At 31.3% G+C, this 12167-nt stretch overlaps 1 long non-coding RNA gene and 2 pseudogenes across 2 annotated transcripts; 1 reads left to right on the top strand and 2 right to left on the bottom strand.

The window, feature by feature from the left end:
- The first annotated feature begins 882 nt into the window (after window positions 1-882).
- LOC105629626 (uncharacterized) lies at window positions 883-4479 on the top strand (annotated as a pseudogene). Its single transcript, XR_016320251.1, has 5 exons — window positions 883-1448; window positions 2582-3083; window positions 3180-3381; window positions 3555-4040; window positions 4144-4479. The product of XR_016320251.1 is annotated as an uncharacterized LOC105629626 (transcript).
- LOC149497732 (uncharacterized) lies at window positions 4013-6151 on the bottom strand. Its single transcript, XR_016320253.1, has 2 exons — window positions 5684-6151; window positions 4013-4495 (listed from the first exon to the last, which is right to left on the bottom strand). It is a non-coding gene; the product is annotated as an uncharacterized LOC149497732 (long non-coding RNA).
- On the bottom strand, window positions 4577-5684 carry LOC149497733 (uncharacterized; annotated as a pseudogene).
- Window positions 6152-12167: the final 6016 nt, after the last annotated feature.

Here is a 12167-nt window from a genome sequence, read left to right as displayed (position 1 = left end):
AACTAGATTAGTTTATTGAACCGAATATAATGAGACTTAGTTGTGAATAATATATTTATTAGTATAAGTTTTTATGAACCGAATATACATATTTATTTATAAGTTTTTAGTTTTCAAATTAGACGTTTAATCTAGTTTTAAATATGAATTATGATTGATTTGTTAATTTCTTATTTGAATCTAAATCCTATTAGAAAGTTTAATATAATTCTAAGTAGGAATTTACCTCTTGTCATATCCTAATTAGGAAAGTATCGTCTCATATCACTATATATTATTATTATTATTATTATTATTATATATGAACAAAAGTATGCATAGCATATATAATTATAAGACATGATTTAAATCATAAGATATTAAAATACTAATTAACCCGAGTTTGAAATTTTATTATTACCTAGATTTTCAGTGGATTAATCATTTCTTATAAAAATATTTTGTATTATTTCTATTTTTTTTCCCAATTTTAAATTATAATTCTATATTCCAATTATAATTTATATTATATTCTAATTCTAATATTTATAACTAATTATTATATTTATATTTGAATCATAAAATTGTTCCTTATAAGTTAATTAGTACTATAATATTTTATCACTTAAATCATATAATATAATTATATATGCTAAATATATATCTAATTACTCCCGATGATTCAATTAGTTATAAATAAAATTATTTTAGAATATTCAAATTTCATTAAGAACGCTATAAGAAATCTCATTATTCCCTGCTCTAATATATCCCGGTGTAAACAGTAGATCATATATATTTTTGTGAAAGAAATCTTTTAAAACACAAAAAGTCAAACTTAAACGAGCAAAAGAAACAGAGAACACTGCGTCTTAAAATCAGTTGGTCGAAAACAAGCATCCAACGTTGCCGAATTTTTACAACTAGAACTATACAATTTTGACAAGCCAATTGAATTCCTAATTTCTCTTTTAAATTATTCTACAGGTGACAGCTATTTTCACCGCTTTCCTCCAACCAGCCTCTTTAAATACCCCATATCTATCCTTCTGCAACTCACCTATCGCCATCTCCTTTCCTTTATCTTGCTCTATACAGAAAAATGGAGCTAGAGCAACCAATCCCCAGAAATACTCCTAACGTTCAAAAACTTAGCTCTTTCAGTTTAGAAACTACTAATACATACACTTCGAGATCGACTACCTCGTCGAAAACTACAAGTCATTCGACGTCGTACAATGATCTTTGCAATCGCTCCGAATCGTTTCGGACACTGGAGATGGGCATTCCGAAGGACGTTTCACCAGAGAAACGACTTGCTTGGTTGCGATCTCAAATTGTGGGTAACGGTGTGGAATTTGATTCTCCGTTTGGAAAACGAACGCTTACTTATGCTGATCATACTGCCTCCGGCAAGTCTCTTCACTATATCGAGAATTTCATCATTGACAATGTTCTTCCTTTTTATGGTATGCACATTTTCTTTTTGAATAGTTTTCATTTATTAATTTATTAATTGTTTTATTGAAGGCCAAATGCTTAATACCGTTGAGGATTAAGGAACCCTCTCTTAAATAGCAAGCATTAAATTTGAATCTGAAACCTCTTCATATTTATATATATATTTTCTATTTCTGTGTTTGAAGATTAATGGTGTTAGACAGTTGAATGATAATTTAGATAATCTATTAGGCTGCTGCTTGCCTGTTTCCATCAACCAATTGCGTGGAATCCCTTTAATTAGGCGGCTACCCGTATTTTTGTATTTAAAAAAATTATCTAAATAAATTAGGAGAGTTGCATCAAAACATTAAAATATTCAACTCCTTGTCAGACATAAAAAAACTTTTAATAAATGTCGAAAACTTAAAAAATGTGTCTTATTATTTATTTTATTTTATTATTTTTGGACACATTAGAGACATTTAAAAATTTTATTTATTTGAATTTTTTTTATTTTACGATTATTATAAATGAATTATTTACTTATTTGAATTATTAATAGATTATATTTATTCAGTGTAGCTTTTGTATTTGTGTCCATGCAATCTATAAGATAACAAAATAGTCAGGGGGTGGAGGCACACTTCTAAAGTTAGGGGAAGCTAAAAGAAAATTTTTAAAATTAAGAGAGGCTTGTAATATTTGCAGGTAAAAGTTTAAAATTCTTTTGAATTTGGGTGTCCGGGTTTCCCAGTCCGCACTACCTCCGCCTCTGACAGAGAGAAAGGAATTCATGGTCTTAGGTTTGAATAATAAAACGACTTTGCTACTACTTTTTTTTTCAGAAAAAAAAAAAAGAGGAGTCAAGAACAATTGTCCTCCTCTCCTTGAACATGACATTAGATATAGAAAACCCTTGAATTAATAATTATTATTAATTATTCATAATTAAGAAATCCGTTTATTATTATTATTATTTTTTTGAAATGAAATAAAACCCTTTATTCATATTATTTTCATTTTTTAATTGTCAAAACATACTATTAATGTTATTTAATGTTTTATTTTATCTTTTAAGTATGCTATATTTATTACATATCAGTAAAGCTAATCATTTTCTAACCATAGAAATATTGATTATTATTATTATCGCATGTAGGGAACACTCACACGTGTGACAGTTACGTGGGACAACAAACAACAAAAATGTTACACGAAGCCACTCAATAGATAAAGAAATGCTTAGGCGGCGGATTAGACGACGCAATAATCTTTTGCGGCTCGGGCACCACTGCAGCTATTAAACGACTGCAAGAGACAATGTGCATTGCCGTTCCATCGATTATGAGAGATAGGCTAATAAAATGCCTTAGCAATGAAGAGAGGTGGGTTGTCTTTGTTGGACCTTATGAGCACCACTCGAACTTTCTTTCATGGCGGCAGAGCTTAGCTGAAGTGATAGAGATTGGTGCTGATGATGATGGGTTAATAGACATGGAAGCTTTAGAGGAACGACTTAGTGTTTATAGGAATGCGAATCGGCCGATTTTGGGGTCGTTTTCAGCTTGTAGTAATGTGACTGGGATTTGTTCTGATACTCGAGGAATCGCTCAGCTTATTCATAAATACGGAGGATTCGTGTGTTTTGATTTTGCAGCAAAGTACATTCTTCTTCCTATAATAATAATTAATTAATTAATTAAATTAATTTTTTAAAAAAATTAAATTATAAAGTTTTGTTTGAAAAATGTATACAGTGGGCCATACACAGAGATTGACATGAGGTCTGGTGAGATGGACGGGTATGATGCTATTTTTCTGAGCCCACATAAGTTTCTTGGTGGGCCCGGATCGCCTGGAATTCTTCTGATGAGTAAAGCCCTTTATCAGCTAAGATCTTCTCCTCCGTCAACTTGTGGAGGAGGAACAGTTTCTTATGTCAATGGCTTCAATGAAAAGGTCAGCCCACCTATTTTGACTTGCGAGAAATTTATTGTCCCTCATTTGAATTTTCAAATATTTTTTCTATTGGAAACTTCAAACTTGTGGAAAATAAATAGAAATAAAACAAATATATATATATATATATATATATATATATATATATATATATATATTTTTTTTTTTCGCAGGACACACTATATTGGGAGGACATAGAAGAGAGAGAAAATGGAGGAACACCACAAATAATACAAACAATTAGGGCAGCATTGGCATTTTGGGTTAAAGAATACGTAAGTTACAAATTGATTGAAAAACAAGAAAACAACTACATAGAAAAAGCATTAGAGAGGCTGAAATCCAACAAAAATATATGGGTTTTAGGAAAAAATAATAGCCAGAGAAAAAAGAGACAAGCTACATTCTCCTTCCTCATATATTCTACAACTACTAGTAGTGAATTTTTAGAGGCAAAGGGAGAGGAAGATCTTTACATGTGGGCAGAGACAGGAAACAAAAGAGATAAGCCTTTACATGGAGCTTTTGTTGCTGCTTTGCTTAATGACTTGTTTGGAATTCAGTCTAGAGGTGGGTGTGCTTGTGCTGGTCCCTATGGTCATTTTTTGCTCAACATCAATCAGACTACCTCTCTTGCAATTAGATCAGCAATACAAAAGGTAATTTGGTATGTTACAATGTGATCATTTGACAATGTGAAAAATACTGTAACAAAAAGTAAATATAGAGAAATTTACCAACAAAATTTATGAATTTTTACAGGGGTATGTTGGAGTAAAGCCAGGATGGACAAGGATTAGTTTCCCATATTACATGTCTGAAGAGGAGTTTGAGTTCATTCTTGCAGCAGTTGAATTTATAGCCATTTACGGCCAACGATTTCTTCCATTGTATCATTTCAATTGGAAAAACGGCAACTGGACTTTCAAGAAAAAGACATTTAAGGACTTGCTATTAGCTTGTGGTGGGAGAATTGTCAACAAACATACCTCCTATTTAGAGATGGCAAAAAATATTGCTAATTTGCTTCCAAAATTTCCTTCTCAACGTAAGCTTCCAGAAGATTTAGATCACAATCTCCTGTATTTCAGAGTCTAAATTTCATTGTAAAAGCCTGCAACAAAAAAATTTGCCAATTTATTACAAGCTTTTGCAATGAAATACGTTATCTTATTTACAGCTCTGCTAAGTAGAGTAAGGAAAACAAAAACACTGCTACTTTTTTTCTCTTGATAGCGAACAAAAACAATTAGTGTTACAACTTATTGGCAAGGCCAGCTGCATAGAAGTCTGATACAAATATAAATATTGAATTGCAGAAAATAGAGACAAATTTAAGTCAGATAAACCAAAACAGAACAACATCTCCTGTGACTGTATAACAATTGTTCTTTCTTAAAATCTCACTTCAACTTTACAGCTTGAGAACTTTTAGAGCAGCTCAGTAGCTTTTTCACAAGCAGATCATTGTTTAGTACCAACTCCATGGTAGTCGCATCTGCAGAAAACCCCTTGACTACGCCATGAGCCTTTGAAACCTTTCCTTCCTTACAAAGTCCATCAACCAAAGTATTGAAGGTAATTATATTTGGTGTGACGTTTGCTCTCAACATTTGGTTAAGCAACATAAAAGCTTCCTTCTATCTGCTTGACATGCACAGACCACGGATTAAGGTGCTGTAGGTCACAACATCAGGTAAGATACCTTTGCTCTTTATTTTGAAGAAGAGGTCAAATGCCTCAGCAACCAATGTGTCCTTGCAGAGGCTGTCAATGATAGCATTAAATGACACCACATCAGGCTCACAACCTTCCTCGACCATTCTTTTCAGAACAGCAAAGGCCACAGTGGTTTTCCCAATTTTACACAGACCATTCACAATCACAGTATAGGTATAAACATTCGGTTGATACCCTTTTTCAACAATATCATCAAACAAATCCACAGCTTCAACAAATTTATCCTCTCTACAAAGCCCGTGAATTAAGGTAGTAAGCGTTACAATGGTAGGCTGAAAACCAAGTTTGAAGATTTTTCCCGTAAGAGAGTACCCAAAATCCACATGGTCTAGATGACAGAAGCAATTAATCAAAATATTAAAAGAATAAATATTATGTGAAATTGCAAACATTTCCATCTGTTTAGACAGAGAAATGACATCAGCATAATGTTTCATTCGAACAAGTGCAGATAATATTTTATTGAATTCCATAACGGGAGGTCAGGGATTACTACGAAGCATCAAATTAAAGGAAGCCAAAGCATCATCGATGTTATGGAAAGAATCAGATTTGCTTTTACCTCTCAAATACGTACTGCTTTTAAAACTACTATAAGAAACGGAACCAAAAATACCCATTGGCCGATGAACCCGAAAAATAGTAAGGCATCTCCGGCTGCTGGTAGACATCATCGATTATCTGCCTCTGCACAAAGCGAAAGAAGCAATACTGGAAACAGTTTCAGTCTCACCTAATTTTTTTTTATGAGAATTGGATCGGGTCACCCACCATGAAACCAGATCCAAAATGACGTGGCAAAATATTAATTTTTTTCATATTATATATGATTACTTCTTCAAAACCCAAAATATTAATTTTTTGAAAATAAACAGTAAAATTTGAATTTTATTTTTTCCTCCAATTCCTTTTATCTTTTCAAAGAAATAACAATTGTTAATAAAACAAAAATAATCTTAAAACTCATCTGAAAGTTCTAGCCGTTTCATTTTATTGATTTCTTTATCTTTGTTTCTTTCTTCTCCTCGACTGCTTCATTTTATTTTCTGTGGCTCAACTAACACGACGCTTAGATTTATTGATAAATAACAAATTTGATAATAATTTTCTTCTTTATCCTATATATCAGTCATAGGGGTGGCCATATTACTGTTTCCGAACCGGAACTGGTTCGAACCAAAACCGGAACCGGTGGGAATTGGAACCGGAGATTTTCAGTTTGGTTCCGGTTCCAGTATTGTTGGAACCACAAACCGGCGGTTCCAAAAACCGGTCGGAACCGAATGGAATCGCAAGTTCAAATCGGTTCGAACCGGCGGTTCTAGCCATTAGAAACTGTCGGTTTTTTTAAAAAAATTTATTGTGAAATCTCTTAATTACCCCTCCCAACAACCATAAACGGCTACATAACGGCTATTTTCAAGGGTATTTTTGGAAAAATAATTTTTTGGATTTATTATAATACTTCATTTCATTCCATTTACAAATCCCTCACAAAAAAATCTCTACTCTCTACACTATACTACACTCTACTCTATATTATTCTTCTCTACTCTACAATCTCTCTAATTATTGTCTCTATTTTTTTTATTCAATTTTCCAAATTATATATTATTTTCATATAATGGCAAGGGGAGAAAACTCAAATTCTGGTAAGGGTAAGGGAAAGATTGGAGAAACACAATATTCATCTATCCCTACAAACGACATCTTTGATTTCACTCCCAACCGATTTAATTTTGAGAGATATCCAAATGAAAATATGAAAATTCCAACTCAATAATCTGAATTTAATAATGAGCAATTACAAATGAAAATAGCCCTTTTTTTTTTAAATTATGTTCAAACTTTTTTAAACAAAAAATAAATTCAGTTGAAGACTTTTAAAAAAAATAATAATTAAGTTCAAGTCTTTAAAAAAAATAAATTTAATTGAAGCATTTTTTAATTTTTTAGGTGTATTTTTTTTTAGAAATAACTTTCACAAATTTTTAAAATTTTGAAAATCGATCTTCAAAATTCAAAATTTAAAATTACACGATTTGCCTGAAAACCGGTCGGAAAATCGACCGGAACCATCGGTTTTAGAACTATTAAGGAACCGTAACCGAAACCAGAACAGTTCGATTTCAAACCGGAACCGGAACCGAAAATTTTCGGTTTGGTTAATTTTCTCATTTAAATTTATTTTTACGTTTTTAAGAGACAATTTATACTTCATTTTAGCTACCTTAATATAGAAAATTAATTGTGATATTAATATTAATTGTTGTGCTGGATCCAATAAAGAAACATCCAAAGCAGTAGAATAAGGTACCATTGAATAAGCCTTGTTAGCCCCTGGAAGTGGATCCAACATGAGAATCTGATTTCTAACTTGATTATTGCTCAGTTGATCATAACTATCATTCGACCCCATTAAGAACTGCATTAGCCTATCACTATTAGAAAGTGTTGCAAAATAAACAGTAGTACCACAGTGTTGCATTATATGATACCACAGTGTTAAATTATTTGGAGAATGGCCACTAGCACACAAGTTCTTGAAAATCTCGCGCACAGCCCAAGGGCTCCTGGCTTTACACAAGCCATGTATAAGAGTATTATAAGTGACATGGTCAGGGATCAAGCATTGCATCAAGAAGCTGCATTGCTTCATCTATCCTTTTTCTCTTACAGTAACAATGAATCAAGATGTTGTAGACAATACATGTCCAATGAATTGGTTGTGATAACATTAAGCTTGATCCACTTGGTTGTGTAGACAATACACGTCCAATGAATTCTAGGTGATAACATTAAGCTCTAGTCTTCTCTGCATCATCAATTTGACTACACCATGAGCCTTTGAAACCTTTCCTTCCTGACAAAGTCCATCATATCCTGACAAAGTCCATCATATCCTGAAGGTAATTAAATTTGGTGTGACGTTTGCTCTCAACATTTGGTTAAGCAGCATAAAAGCATCCTTCCATTTGCTTGACATACACAAACCACAGATTAAGGTGTTGTAGGTCACAACATTTGGTAAGATACCTTCGCTCTTTATTTTGAAGAAATGCCTCGGTAACAAATCTATCCTTGCAGAGGCTGTCAATGATAGCATTACATGATACCACATCAGGCTCGCAGCCTTTCTTGATCATTCTTTCAAAACACCAAACGCCACATTGGTTTTCCCAATCTTACACAGACCATTCACAATCACATTATAGGTATAAACACTGGGTTGATACCCTTTTTCAACAATATCATCAAACAAATTCACCGCTTCACCAAATTTATCCTCCCTGCAAAGCCCATGGATTAAGGTAGTAAATGTTATAATGTTAGGCTTAAAACCAAGTTTGAAGATTTTACCGATAAGAGAGTACCCACAATCTACTAAATTCCAGCTCGCAGAAGCAATTGATCAAAATATTAATAGAATAAATATCATGTGTAGTTCCAAACAATTCCAGCTGTTTGAACAGAGAAATGACAGTAGCATAATGTTTCATTCGAACAAGTGCAGATAACAATTTACTAAATTCCTTAATAGGGAAGGAGGATTACTATGAAGCATCAAATTAAAGGAAGCTAAACCAATCATCAATGCTGTGGAATGAATCAGAATTGCTTTTACCTCTCAAATGAGTACTGTTTTTTGAAATACTAAAAGAGATGGAACCAAAAATACCGATTGGCCGAAAATTAGTAAGGCATCTCCGGCTGCTAGTAGACATTACCGATTGCACAAAGCGAAAGAAGCAAAATCAATTTGTGTGTATATATATATATATATATATATAATCTATCCGTCGAATGCATAATATCCCCTGAACTTTTTCATTTTAACCATTTGTCACTTCAACTTTGCGGGGACCTAATGCATCACTACCCATTTCTATGGGCCGGAGAATCCAGATAAGAGACTCGTAATAACCCTAAAAATTACTAAGCCCAAATATCAGGCCCGATTAAGAATTTCACCTGTTCACATCGACAGCATTTTAAAGGCCCATTTATTTTCTAATCACACATCTTATGAAGCCCAACTCCATATCTCATAATAAATATACAAGTGCCATAATCCATATAAATTCCATGGAAAACAGTAAAATAAATACAAATATTATATCCGGCCCGTAGCATGTAAATATAATTAATAATCATAATTAGGCCCATCCATGGCACCATCAGACCACATTGTCATAATTTATGGACTTGTTCCTTCGTAAGAACCAATAAAGATATTAAATTTATTACAAAAATATTCGAGTAGCTAACTCCCCATTCATACCCAATTAGTCCTATGTACAAGGGTTGGATTATTTATACAGACAGAGTTTTGATATAAAAAGAGTTCAAAAGCTTTAAATTAAGGCTCTGTTGATGAAGGGGGAACAGAGCTATTCGTCAAAAGAGGAAAAAGAGTTTCATTCTGAAAAATTTAGATACAATGGGAATGAGTATAAAACAGAGTGAATAGTAGTATATAATACTAAACCCAAACAATCAAGCGATATGTTCCTAAACTCTTCTAATTGATCATTCATCAGTCATTTAATTTCAAATATAGCACCCACAAATAATAACAACCATAATGCACACAAAGTGGTCGTTAGTTAGTGAAATCACCTTAACAGGACCATGCTCACCCCGCAAGCATGCTTTAATGTTAATCATATAATCCCATGGTCCTGTGACTTGTGTACTCAGGGAGACCACCCTCGTTCAGGCAAAATAGAGTCAATATAAATATTTTTCATAAAGCATTTTTATTTATCATAAGAATTTTCCCATGATCAATATCAAATTCTGGGGTACAAAAGGGGGGACGCCACTCCCACTGCTTACGGCCCACTAATGGCATTCTCACCATGCCCGTGTTCTCATCCCAGATGATCCACGTCGTCCCAACTTTCACACAACACTCACAGAATATTATATCAAGTAATTTATTCACAACCTTAACCACTGCACAATATATATATATATATATATATATATATATATATATATATATATATACTTGAAAATAAACAGATGCAAAATTTGAAATAAATTATGCATCCATAAATTTGGTAAAGCATTATATATTATTACTCATAGAGAGATCAAAAAAATTCTAGCCTTGTTGAGCACACCAGGAGCGGAGGAGGAAGAAGGTCTCACTCTATCACTAGCTATAAGAAATAAACAAGCTAAAATTAATAACTATTTCTGCTTGTTTATAGACTTTGAATTCCTATACTCATAATAATATTCTAAAACATCTACCGATAATGTGGCAGGTTTCACCTAAAAGTTCGACTTTTCCCCTAATAAAATATCCAAAAATCTCATTAATATATAGAGCCCATCCATCAGGCAACATTCACATCAATGAAACCCATCCGCCATTAACAATATTCGTCAAAATCTCATCCTTAATATCCAACCATACATTTTCATTTAAACAACATCAATATCCAATAAAATTTACATTTCCAACTTCAAATACATATATATCAAATACTTTAATGACTGTGGATTCTAAACTAAAATGCAATATTGTTTTGCGGTATATATCACTTTTAAATTATGAATCATTTTCTTTTTATATCTATTTATATATATCTTAAGTTTTGAAATTTTTTTTTCTAAAATCAACATTTAATCTTTTTTTATTTTTTTCATAAATATTAGTTGTCATATTAGCTCATATTTAGTTCTGCAAAACTGGTTGGTTTATTTTCTTCTATAAACAGAAAAATTGTACATACTATAAGACTATGAAATATGGATATATCTATATCTCAATATTTAATCAAAAGCAAAGTACGAAAATAATAGAATTTTTTAAAATATTTTAATAAATTTTGAGATATTTTGAAATATCTTATGGCCAATAAAAAATTTCGTATCTATCTATATATCTATATAAAAGCTGAAACAAAGAGAAAATTAAACACACTTTCTCCATCCAACTTTCTATTTTTCTTTTTTTAAAAATTTTAAAAATTTTAATTTATTTTTCTACAACTTGATTGGTTGTTAAATATATTTTCAAAATTGAAATTTATTTATAATTATTTTAGTAGATATGTTTAGATGATTATGAGTTTGAAAATTTTAAATTATTTAATTAGATAACTAGATAATTACATTTAAAATGAATTACAATTTTATTCTTATCTATTTTTTATGCTTTAGCAGCATCTCTCTATTTTTTTTTTTTTTCATGGTCTCTTTCTCTCTCCTATGCTTTAGGAGTATTTCTTTAATTTCTTATTTGAATAGTATTTTTTTTTCAATTTTGCAGGTTTTTTTTTATTCTCTCTTTCCAATTTAGCATATATAATTTGAATTTCTTTTTATGTAGCTTTTTATTTTTTTATGTTTTTTTATTTACTCTTATGCTATGTATATCACCTGTAGAGCAACTGTTTGAGTCAAGTGCAGGATCTTTGGACACTTTAAACTCCTTGAACGACAAAGTGAAGATGAGGAAGATAATGGTAAATCAAAATCTGCCACTTTCGCATTTTGATTATTTGTATATATATAAAAGCAAATGAAAACAGCTAAAAAAAAAATCTTTTTTTTTATTATTTATTTTTCATCTTCTACCATTTTTTTTGAATTAGCAAATGGAGTATTGCTTTTTGTAAAGCAAATGGAGTATTGCTTTTTGTAAAGGGTTTGTTACTATTAGTTACCTCCTTTATGTTTTATGGGTTTTATTTTTGTTTTTCCAATTCTTCTCATTTTTTTATAGTTTTTGGATGACGATGCTCTCCTTTAAATATTTAAATAATTAAGTAATTTCATTTCAGCCGTTAAATTTCAAAATAATCAATTTTAGTATGATTTAGAGGTAAACAGTCCTAATTAATAACAATCTAATTAATTTTATCTCATTATCAGGAGCAATCCAAATTCATATTTTCAAATTACAAATTTTCTAATTTTTTCAAAAAAATAAATAAATTTTCTTTAATATATAACGATGAAATTGAGAATATTCCACTTTTCTTTCTTTTTCCTTTACATTCATGCACATCATAAGAAAAAAAAAAATT

This window comes from Jatropha curcas, chromosome 3 (genome assembly GCF_041381405.1).
Source record: "Jatropha curcas cultivar XTBG-Jc1 chromosome 3, XTBG_Jcur_1.0, whole genome shotgun sequence".
Taxonomy (NCBI): Eukaryota; Viridiplantae; Streptophyta; class Magnoliopsida; order Malpighiales; family Euphorbiaceae; genus Jatropha; species Jatropha curcas.
The sequence above is the reverse complement of the archived record's forward strand: the minus strand, read 5'-3'. Positions and strand labels throughout refer to the sequence as shown.